Genomic DNA, 11942 nt, shown 5'->3' on the forward strand with positions numbered 1-11942 from the left:
GTGGGCTCACTATGTGGCAAGCAACAGCTTTTAATATATGTGTTATAGCTGCTTATTGTTTATTACTAAGGTGTTTATGACCTAATTAATAACCAATAATAAACTAATTTTAGACTGCTCATAAACGCTTTGAAAGGATTGTGCCCAGAATGAATAATATTTGAAATAGTATGATTATCTTTGGGTTTTATACCACGATGTATCATTAAAAGTGGTCATTGTTCCATCCTTGGTCCACTCTAGGCGATACCTGAAGGCCCATATTTTCCTCAAACAAGGATGCCATTTCTTGGTGCGTAGATGTCACCAGCTGTGAGGGGAGACAGAGAGGTGCTAATGAAATCGCAGCTACTCGAGGAGTCTGCAGTGTGGACCCAAACACCTCTCAGCTCCACACTGAACACACACACACACACACACACACACACTGACACGGTTCTCAATCACTGCCCTCAACCCCAAATGGCTCATTTATTCCATATCGGTGGATTTCAGTCCCACTCCTGGGGGACCCCTGCTCTGCCACCCCTGGTTCAACACATCAGTCTAACTTTCCATTTATGCTAATAGGCCCTTCATGATTTGAATGAGGTCATAAAGAGAAGGGAAAGAACAAAACTGAGGTGCGAAAGCCCCTCGGGAGCAAAATCGAGAGTGGCTGTTCTCTATGATACGCTCTGAAGGCCTGTGCACCAAAGCGGAGGTGTAGTGTAGTTTTTACTTAACCAGCGTGTCTCACTTCAAGGAGTTTAATGCTAAACATGTGCAGTGAGTACAGTCTGAAAGTGAAACAGAACAGATCCTGACTCTAATATTAGCCTAGTAAACATAACGTAATGTAATAGTGTGTGAAATTAATATGATATTATTCTGCTAAAATTAGTTTTAACATGTAACTTGTAAATTGATAGTCTTGGCCCATTAAAAGTAGGCTTTGTTTACAGTTTTCAAAATATTAGCCTGTATAAGAGTTAATGTGCTATCAGCCTGTTAAAAGTAGTGTGATGTAATATTAGCCTGTTGAAGCAGCTTGATGTGATATTAGTCATTTAAAAGTAGCTTGATGTGATACTAGTTCTTTAAAAGTAACGTGATGTGATATTAGTTCTTTAAAAGTAGCTTGATGTGATATTAGTTCTTTAAAAGTAACGTGATGTGATATTAACCAGTTAAAAATATCTTAATGTGATATTGGGCATTTAAAAGTAGCTTGATGTGATATTAACCAGTTAAAAGTAGCTTGATGTGATAATAACCAGTTAAAAGTAGTTTGATGTGATATTAGGCAGATAAAAGTGGCTTAATGTGATATTAACCAATTAAACGTATCTTAATGTGATATTGGACATTTAAAAGTAGCTTGATGTGATATTAACCAGTTAAAAGTATCATTATGTGACATTAGACTGTGAAAAGTATTTTCATAGAAAATTAGCATATTAAAAGTAACTTCATGTAATATTAGTGCATGAATGGTAAATGTATATCACATCCAAACATCTTACGCTTCACTCAACCTTTAAGCACAATTTGTGAAATCTAAATAGATAGAAGTACAACCCAGTTTTTCAATTCCAAAAATGTTGGGACGCTGTGTAAAATGTAAATAAATGTAAATAAAAACAGAACGCAATGATTTGCAAATCTCATAAACCCACATTTTATTCACAATAGAACATAGAACACATATCAGATGTTGAAAGTGAGACATTTTACCATTTCATGAAAAATATTAACTCATTTAGAAATTGATGGCAGCAACACATCTCAAAAAAGTTGGGACAGAGCCGTGTCTACTATTGTGTAGCATCCCCTCTTCTTTTAACAACAGTCTGTAAACATCTGGGAAGTGAGGAGACCAATAGCTGGAGTTTTGGGAGAGGAATGTTGTCCCATTCCTGTCTGATGTAGGATTCTAGCTGCTCAACAGTCCTGGGTCTCCTTTGCTGGATTTTTTGTTTCATGATGTTTAAAATGTTTTCTGTTGGTGAAAGGTCTGGACTGCAGGCAGGCCAGTTCAGCACCCAGACTCTTCTTCTGCGAAGCCATGCTGTTGTGATGGATGCAGTATGTGGTTTAGCATTGTCTTGCTGAAATATGCAAGGCCTTCCCTGAAAGAGACGCTGTCTGGATGGGAGCATATGTTGTTCTAAAACCTCTATATACTGTTCAGCATTGATGGTGCCTTTCAGATGTGTAAGCTGCCCTAAGGCACTAATGCAACCCCAGACCATCAGAGATGCAGGTTTTTGAACTGTGCACTGGATGGTCCATCTCCCCAGGACACACACCATGGTTTTCAAAAAGAATTTCAAATTTTGATTCATCTGATGACAGAACAGTTTTTCCATTTTACCTCAGTCCATTTTGAATGAGCTTTGGCCCAGAGAAGATGGTGGCATTTCTGGAATGTGTTGATATATGGCTTCTTCTTTGCATCATACAGCTTTAACTTGCATTTGTGGATTGGACCACTGTGTTCACAGACAGTGATTTCTGGAAGTGTTTCTGAGCCCATGCAGTGATTTCCAGTACAGAATCATGTCTGTTTCTAATGCAGTGCGGCCTGAGGGCCTGAAGATCACGAGCATCCAATATTGACCGTCGGCCTTGTCCCTTGCAAGATTTCTCCAGATTCTCTGAATCTTTTGATGATATTATGTACTGTAGATGGTGGGATAACCAAAGTCTTTGTAATTTAACATTGAGGAACATTTTTCTGAAATTGTTCCACAAGTTTTAGACGCAGTTTTTCACTGATTGGTGAACCTCTGCCCATCTTTGCTTCTGAGAGACTCTGCCTCTCTAAAATGCTCCTTTTATATCCAGTTAGTTGCAAATTGCTCCTCCAGCTGTTTTTTTTATTAGAACTACTTTCTGTCTCACTTTCAACATCTGATGTGTGTTCTATGTTCTACTGTGAATAAAAATGGGTCTATGAGATTTGCAAATCAGTGCATTCTGTTTATATTTACATTAATTTAAATTCTACAACTTTTTTGGAATTGAGGTTGTAGAAAGTAATAGTCTGGCAATGGGTTTTTCAAATGAATGTTCACATTTTTTACACATAGAAAATTGTTTATCAGTATCATAACACAAATAATTGGGAAACAGGTTGCCTCACTTTTACCAAGTAAATGATCAACTTTATTTCAAGTTAAGTCTACAAATTTCTCATCTGAAGACTTTAGTTCTTTGAGTAAAATATCGATTTGTCATATAATAGGTAAATTTGCTTAAGACTTAGGACTACAGTATAGTTTACTGTTACCATTGACCATGTATATCTGGATGAGACTTTCAACCCTGGATTTGTGATGCAAAGTAACCTCCCATTTTAATACCCAATGTTCCTGTTTATGTTAGGAAGCGTAGCTTAATCAGGAAGCAGAATCTAAAGCGTCTGGGTGTGTGTATGACTAAACCAGATGATCCTTCTGGAATGCAACGGCACCGTTATTTTTGTTACAAATGCATTCACAGTGGTTGGAAATATCTCATTGTTGTTATTATGCACTGTGTGTTTCAGTGTTTCAGATATGAATGACCAAATTTCATGTCATGATAAAAGTTAACACACACTGGGAGTTTATAGGTTCTAGTCTTTCACCTGAACTGCATTTAACTAACATCCTGTAACAGGACATAACATAGCACACCTATTTAGGTCCGTCTTGAATTCAGGATGCAGACCCGTGTTTCCCATTTTAGTTTTGTTGCTTGGCCTAAAGGCTCTCTAATCTAATAATCTTGTAATAACACTCGTCATGAATGACATTTAACCACTACGATTTGCATGTCTCCAAAACCCAGTAACTTTTGCAGCTACGCTTTCCGTAAATCTGGATTTCCATAACAAATTAAGTCAAATCCCTGATGGCCAACCCATTCAGGATCATGGAGATGAAAATAACCACTTCAGGAAATGGTTCGTATCAAAACTCTCACGCTTCAAAGATCAGAGCGCCAAAACCGCCTGATGTCATGGAGGGTGTTGTTGTTTTTTCCATATATTTCAAGGGGCATTCTGGCCAAAACTTAGAGTTTATTGTGTTATTCCTCATATTAAACAGTATCTTATAGTGCAATATAACCCTAAGCCTCATTGGTTTGACAGACCTCCAGATTTCATAACATTTTCATGCTTTCGTTCTTTACTGTCCTCTCACTATGATCCCCAGCATGCATTACATGAATATATAAACCAATCCCTGTGGTGCCAACCAATTGGCTCGTGAGGATGTTTGAGTTGGCCAAATCCACCCTTTCATCCAATTGGAACAAGCTTAGCTTTATATCACGTATAACCTACAAAATTCTTATTTTTCATTTAAAATGTAAAAATATTTTAGTAACAAAATATAGATTACCAATATAAAATACATGTTTAAAAAAACAGGTCTTTAAACAAACCTACGTTCGTTATTTGGGTATTGTTTCATTTTTTTGGGGGTCTCAGCCCATCACAAGCACTGCAATTTGGGCCCCCTGTGACAGAAAACTTTTGGCACCCCTTTATTAGAGTAACTCTTATCTTGGTTGGCAAACAAAATCACAAAACGGACATTAGAAAATTCACCACAAAGCAGTTGTAGTTTTTCAAAAGTTCCTCCAACCTTCAAGATACATCATCAGAAGGGGGTTTTCTTAGTCTTTGCTGCAGCACTGCTGTGCGATGCAAGCAAGCATTTTTACTACAGGTGTAGCCATGGCCTTACTTTTCATTCTGTTTGGACCAACAGAGGATTCAGAGAAGCATGTGTGCCATTTTACAGCCTGGTGAAATCTGGGAAAATGATTTTAATTGGCTCTCTATATCAAATGTTCAATTCTGTCCAACTGTGTTTCATACTGTATTGTACAATGTTACTGTACATCGTTTAGCTTTAAGCTTTTGTACTGAATCGAAGCAAGAAACCTATGCAGACCGAGGTGGTTTTGTTCCTGTCTTCAGTTGAGCTGCAGATGAAGATGAGTGTTATTATCTCAAATCTGAGCACAGACATTACTGGGCTCTTCTGCTCAGCTGATATATATAAGCAGCAGGAGAGCAAAGTCTCATTTGTCTTTGCGTCTGATCTCATTGTTGTCTACCTGCAGAGATTATGAAGCAGATTTCTTTCATGAACTTTCTTTCCCATTGGAGTGCAACACTGAAGAAGCCAACATTGGACACCAAACATTTTGGCTGATCGACTGTGCTTGGAGATTTTTTTATTGCATTCTTTCTCGTTTTGGCCTACCTGGCTGCATTTAGAAAACATTACCAATAGGAAACCGAAAAGCAATGACTCCATCTGTCAGCATTACAGAACCATAACTGAGTCAGATCCACTCAGATGATGGCAGCTGGTTGCTTGATATGGGAGTGTTTTGCTCCTGAAACTGAGTTGAGGTCAGAATAAGGTCAGTTTGCTGGAAAGCAGCATCTATATGGGCCATTTTACCGGATTGGTTCAAGCTGCAGCCCCACAGTGAAAGAAATTCTGAAAAAAGTATTCTGATTTTACATATTTACAATAATTATTATAAAATCTATTTAAGAAATCTCTTTTTATTATTAATAGAGATTGTAATAAGATAAATATATACAAAATCGTCATTTATAGGGCACTTTCTGTTGGGAGGTGTCCCAACCCTAACCTCTAAATTTCCACTTGTGAAAATGGTCCTTACTTTTTATTAGTATTTATTTATTTATTTTTTGCTTTTGTCCAGTGTTGTTTATTCAAATATCTTTTCTGTTTCTTTTAAGGTGAAGTTGAAAGATGTAGATTTAGCATGTATTTAATTTTTAAATAAATAAATCATTTTGAAAAAAGCAAAAAATGCTGTCCCACGTTTTTATGTCATTACCGAAACACAAGTTTAGGTGTGTGTGCGGAGCCTAATTTTAGCCACACCCCTGCATTTTAGAGCAGGAATTGAGTCTGCATTCCTGTCCCTCATGGCCACATGGTGAGCAGTTATATCCCATTGTTTGGAAGTAAATGAGTCCCAAAGTCATTACTGAAACAGTCACTACTTGGTGGAGATTCAGTATTGTTATGGTTGTTTTGTTAGTGATAAAATAGAATAATTAACAATTGAATAAAATAAACATAATTAAGGTTTAGGGTCGCTTAAAGGAAAAATGATTTTAGTCTAAAGTCTAAGTCAGTTAAAACTTCAAAATGTGTTGTCAAGTCTGACTTTGAACCAATTCAGTAGTGATCCACATACAAAATACAGTACTGTGCAGTTTTAGGCAGCCAAGAAAATGCTTTAAATGCTTTTGCCAGTAAAAAAAGTACAACAGTAGAATGAATACAAAAGCATTCATACCGCAAAAAATTAAACATTTCTTGTTTGTTCAGTTGAACAACACTGGTTTGGCTTCTGACTCCAGCCATTACAGGGATTTGTTGAAGAGGAATTCCACCAGTTTTCCAAATGTTCTGCATAATTCAGACCTTGAGATGTAAAAAAGGCATTTGGAGTGGTTTGAAAAGCTGCATTCTGGAGAAATGACTCTGATTTCTTTACAGTAGTGGTCATAGTAACCAGGGGTTGCCATGTCTACAACACAAATATAGCTATTTTATTTACTGTCCAGAACCACCAGTGAACCCACACGAGTCTGTAGGTAACGTTGATGATGGTAAAATAGTGATAAATCAGAAAAGGTTTTTGGGGACTATTTTGCCTAACAACACCCTGTACCCATCTGCCATTAATGGCTTAAAAAAACATTTTAGGCCAAAATTATATCTTAGAACTGTTGTTAAACATTGTCTCAGTCACTAGGCAGCATATTAATAACCATTCCATGTAATAATCTATAATAATAAATTTTAGAGGCACTAAACTCTTCAGACGTCTGGTTCCTATCACCACCACTGTGAACAATATTGACTCGTTAAGTTTCTCTAGAACAGAGAATCACACAACGAGCAAATCTGAATGACTATATCGCTGTTGTCGGAAAAAAACCTTGTATCTCCAAAATGGTAACTTTACAGGAGAAAGAAAAAACTACTTCATTTTTAATGTAAGTCAATGGAGCCAGACATTTTGGGCCGTTTCCTTTGGTCCATTCATCATGAAATTTACACACAATGCAAAGGGCAACAGGTATTTTTTAAAATTATGTCAAAAACTGAAAAAAGGAAACTAAAAATGGAGATACAAGGTTTCTTCCGACAGCAGAGATATTTACATTTTAACCATTGAATTGTGTAGATATTTTTTGTAATTTTGGTTATAATTTGATGTAGGATTCATTAGATTTACTAGGTGTTTAACTGTAAATACTGGAGTTCCTCGAGTAGAGCTTTGGAAATGGTTCCACTAACAAACTAATCACAATGTATTTCTTATTTATTTGTATTTATTCTAATGTTCATGTTTTTTTTTTTCAAAGAAATAAAGACTTACCGCCCAAACAAATGGCTTTGCATATCATTCTTTCACACTTTTGCACAGCACTGTAGCACGGCTAATATAACGTCTCCCTTCTTCCCCCTCATCCATCCTCCTCCAACTTTTTTCTTTTCCTTTCTCACTTTTCCTTCCTCTCTCTCCTCCTCCCTGCCAGAGAGAGAGGCCATGCAAAGCAGACGACTGTTGAATGTCACAGCAGAGTGATACCAGATTGGCTATCGGGTGACCTGCAGCCAACACAGTGCATCCACTTTCAAACAATAGACAGGAAATGTGCGACTTCCTTTTCTTCTAAATCAGTGGTGCTTCAACACACACACACATCAGATGCAGAGCCAGCAACTGGGCAAGGGGGACCCGCCCTGAAGTGGGACCACAGACATGACCAATAAATCAAATAAATAAATTAGAATAGCAATAAAATATAGAAATGGTTTTGAAATATCTAACAGAACTGTGATAAACAAATGGGTTCAAAATCAGAGATGAAAATGTAGGACTGCATTTTTTTAAATTAAACCCATTAAACTCTACATCTTTTAACTGCAGTTCAAAAGAAATGAAAAATGTAAATATTAGTTTCACAAGTGTAAATTATATAATTGATTATATAACATAATCCTTGCAAATATCCAAGGTCTGAATTCTAAATAAATACTTTCTACTGTTGGACCGCAGTTTGTACTAATTTGATAGAATGCCTACATGAGTTTAGCTCCGCCCACTCACACTGAAGTAATAAGGAGTGTTTCAGCTTGGGCTGCTTTTGAACAGGACACAATACAGGGCAGCCAATTAGAAAAAGAGATAAAGAGAGGTAAAACTGAATTTAACATATTTGGAAAAAAATGAAACAAAATGTGGCCTGTGCAAAAGTTCTGGCACATTCTAATATACAACCCCATTTCCAAAAACAGTTGGGACGCTGTGCAAAATGTAAATGAAAATAGAATGCATTGATGTGCAAATCATTTAAACCATTTATTTATAAGAAAAAAAATTTATATGCCCACTTTAAATTTGATGGCAGCAACATGTTCCAAAAAAGTTGGGACGGGGGCGTGTTTACCACTGTGTTTCATCACCTCTTCTTTTACCAACACTCTGTAAGCGTTTGGGAACTGAGGAGTAGTTTTGAAAGTTAGTACGGAGCAATGCTGTTGAAATATGTGCAGAATGTAGTTTGACATTTTCTTGCTGAAATAATCAAGGCCTTCCCTGAAAAAGACGTCGTCTGGATGGCAGCATATGTTGCCAAAACTTGTATATATCATTCAGCATTAATGGTGCCTCCACAGATCTGCACATCTCCCATTCCATGTATACAGATTTACTGTCATACCATCACAGATGCTGGCTTTTGAACTGTGTGCTGATAACAAGCTGAGTGGTCTTTAGCCCACAGTGTCCATGATTTCCAAAAAGAAGTTCAAATTTTGATTCGTCAGACCACAGGACACTTTTCCACTTTATCTCAGTCCATTTTAAATGAGCTCAGGCCCAGAGAAGGTGGCAGCATTTCTGGGTCCTGTTTACATATAATTTTTCTTTGCATGGTAGAGTTTTAGCTTGCATTTGTGGATGCAGTGATGAAATGTGTTCGCAGACAGTGGTTTTCAGAAGTGTTCCTGAGCCCATGCAGTGATTTCCACATAATCTTGGCTAGCCAATACAGGTTTTCAGCCTTGTTCCTTGCATACAGAGATTTCTCCAGATTCTCTGAATCTTTTAATGTTATTATGTACCGTAGATGATGAAAAGCTAAAGTTCTTTGCTATTTTATGTGAGAAACGTTATTCTTGAATTGTTGCACTATTTGATCATTCAGTCTTTCACAGAGTGGTGACCCCCTCCTCATCTTCACTTCTGAAAGCCTCTCTGGGTTGTTCTCTTATACCCAATCATGTTACTGATTCGTTTCCAATCAACCACCAGGTGTTTTTTTTAGCATTACACAACTTTACCAGCCTTTTGTTGCCCCTGTCCCAACTTTTCTTGGAACGTGTTGTTGGCATCAAATTCAAAATGGGCATACATTTTTCAAAAAACAATAAAATTTCTCAGTTTCAACATTTGATATGTTGCCTTTGTACTTTTTTTTCCAAGAAATATAGGGTTTAAATGATTTGCACATCATTGCATTTTGTTTTCATGAACATTTTGCACAGCGTCCCAACCTTTTTGGAAATGGGGTTGTATATATAAGCTGTAGAATTTTCAGATTTAAGGTACGTTACAGAACACATGGCTTCGTAACAAGGAAACCAGGCCTACATATGTTTGCACAGTGGCATAGCTCTGACTCACACACACCCAACCCAAACACACAACCCTGCAAAAATGAATCACATTCTAATGATTTCAAACACACATCACTACCAGACATCACTGACCTCACAAAAATCTGTCTGATTACCGTTCTTTACAAAAAGAAAAGATGTGGTGGTGCTTCATGTGTCATTTACTATCAATTACTGGCCTTCGCCCACTCGGCTTGGTGGCATTGCGTGTTTTGAGAAGACCTAGCTAGCAGGTGGAACTGACAAATGACAAATTGGATATTAAATAAATAAATAAGTACATTTAAATAAATACACCGAATACACAAACGAGACTGATGAAACTGTTTGCACAATAATGGAATGTATACACTACAAATAATGCACAGCTTTAAAAAACTAAAAGAAATAGTTTGAGAAAAGTGTAAGAATTTTATATTGGCACTATGGCACTACGTAAAAGTCAGAGACCACCCTTCATTTATTTAACAGGCAGTCAAAACGGCCATTAAGTACAAGTTATTCGTTTTCCAGCATCAGGGAAAAAGGAGGAAACATATTTAACCCCTTAAATGGTCAGGGCCCACCAGCAGGCCCATTTCATTTTTATTACACACTTCAATTACCTAAGAATAGCTCAGCCAGTTTGCACTGAAGTCCCTGTAGTTACTGAATAATAAGGCTTAGTATGTAATAAGCCTGGGATTTTAAGCATTTTAAGTATTTAGTTTGTTCAGTCTTTACCTTTATTACAGCTTCCATTCTTTTCAGAAGACTCTGAAGAAATCTGCAGGAATATTTTTCCACACCTCCAAAGTTCAGTCTTAGAAATTGGTCGTGTTTTCTGCTTATTGTGATCCAAGTAATCCCAAACACATTCAGTGATGTTGACGTCTGGACTCTGGGGTGGTCAGTCCACTTTTTTGAGGACACCAGCAGCTTCTTTGTTTGATTTTATTCTTTATCTGATAATGACCATTTTGGTGGTGTACCAGGTCTTCCAGGTGGTTGTTAGGAATCCCAATTTTCTCTGTAACTTCATTTTGTGAAGTCCAGTTTTGAACTCCTGAACTCCTGACTTTCGTATGCATGTGGGTTATCTTATATTGAATCTCTTTGGAAATATCTCCTTTAGCCATTTTAGATCCACATGAGATGGATGGATGTAAGAGTTCAAATGGCAGTAGAGCGCAATAGTAAAAAGTGGACAAACTAAATACTGATGGATTTGATATTACACATAGTGTTGCAGGCTTTTATGTTTTTTTATTAAATAAATATTTCCTGCTTTTTTGCTGACACTGAAAAATGGCACATTTACAGCCATTTTGACTGGAAATGACAAAACGAAAGGGGGGACCTCAGACTTTTGCATAGTATGGTTGATTGGTTCAATATAAACAAATCTGCCTGTTAATAATTCCCCCACTGGGGATTTATCTGTTTTATCAAGCAGAGAGATTCAGTGGTTGGTTAACGTGGGAAAGCAGGACATGATGTTCTTTCTAACATGCATTTGAAATTCAGTGATACAAATACAATAGAATTGCTTTTAATTACAAACAGGTAAAATGGATGATTGAACTGATATGACATACGTCTATTAGGGAAGTAAATGTTGAGACATAAAGTGATAAGACATGAAAGGCCATACTTTACAGTGATTTAACCACTGTGGATGTTGATTACAACATGAAGTAGCCTAATGTAGTTTGCTAGCAGAAGGCTATGATTGCCAAGCAACATAATCATCCAACATTATTCCATGGAAAACATATCTTTTAAAAACTTGGTGCATTAGAATCTAATTTAACCGATCATATGTGCATATCAAGTATACAATGGTTTTAAACGTGACTCAGCCAATCAGATCATCAAAACTATCCATTTTGTAACCATTCACACAACAATTAGTTCTGACCACACAGTGGAATGGTTGAAAAATGTTATACCTGTGTGTCATAAAAGCTCTTTTTTTCACCATAACCTCTTATGTGGTGATTATCATCTTATATGATGCTAAGTAGCTTTACTCTAGCTTTGTGGTGGAACTACTTTTTTTGGTGGATGAAACTGCCATATTAAAACCATATTTGAAAGAGTTCTCCTCGTGTTATATCTGATCACAGCACTGTTTTTTTTTTTACCATAACTTTAATGATGACCACTGGTTGCTAAGTAGCAGCAATGGTTGCTTTGCAATAACTTTGTGGTGCAACTATATTTTTGGTGGACGAA

This window comes from Colossoma macropomum, unplaced genomic scaffold (assembly GCF_904425465.1).
Source record: "Colossoma macropomum unplaced genomic scaffold, Colossoma_macropomum, whole genome shotgun sequence".
In the NCBI taxonomy this organism is placed as follows: Eukaryota; Metazoa; Chordata; class Actinopteri; order Characiformes; family Serrasalmidae; genus Colossoma; species Colossoma macropomum.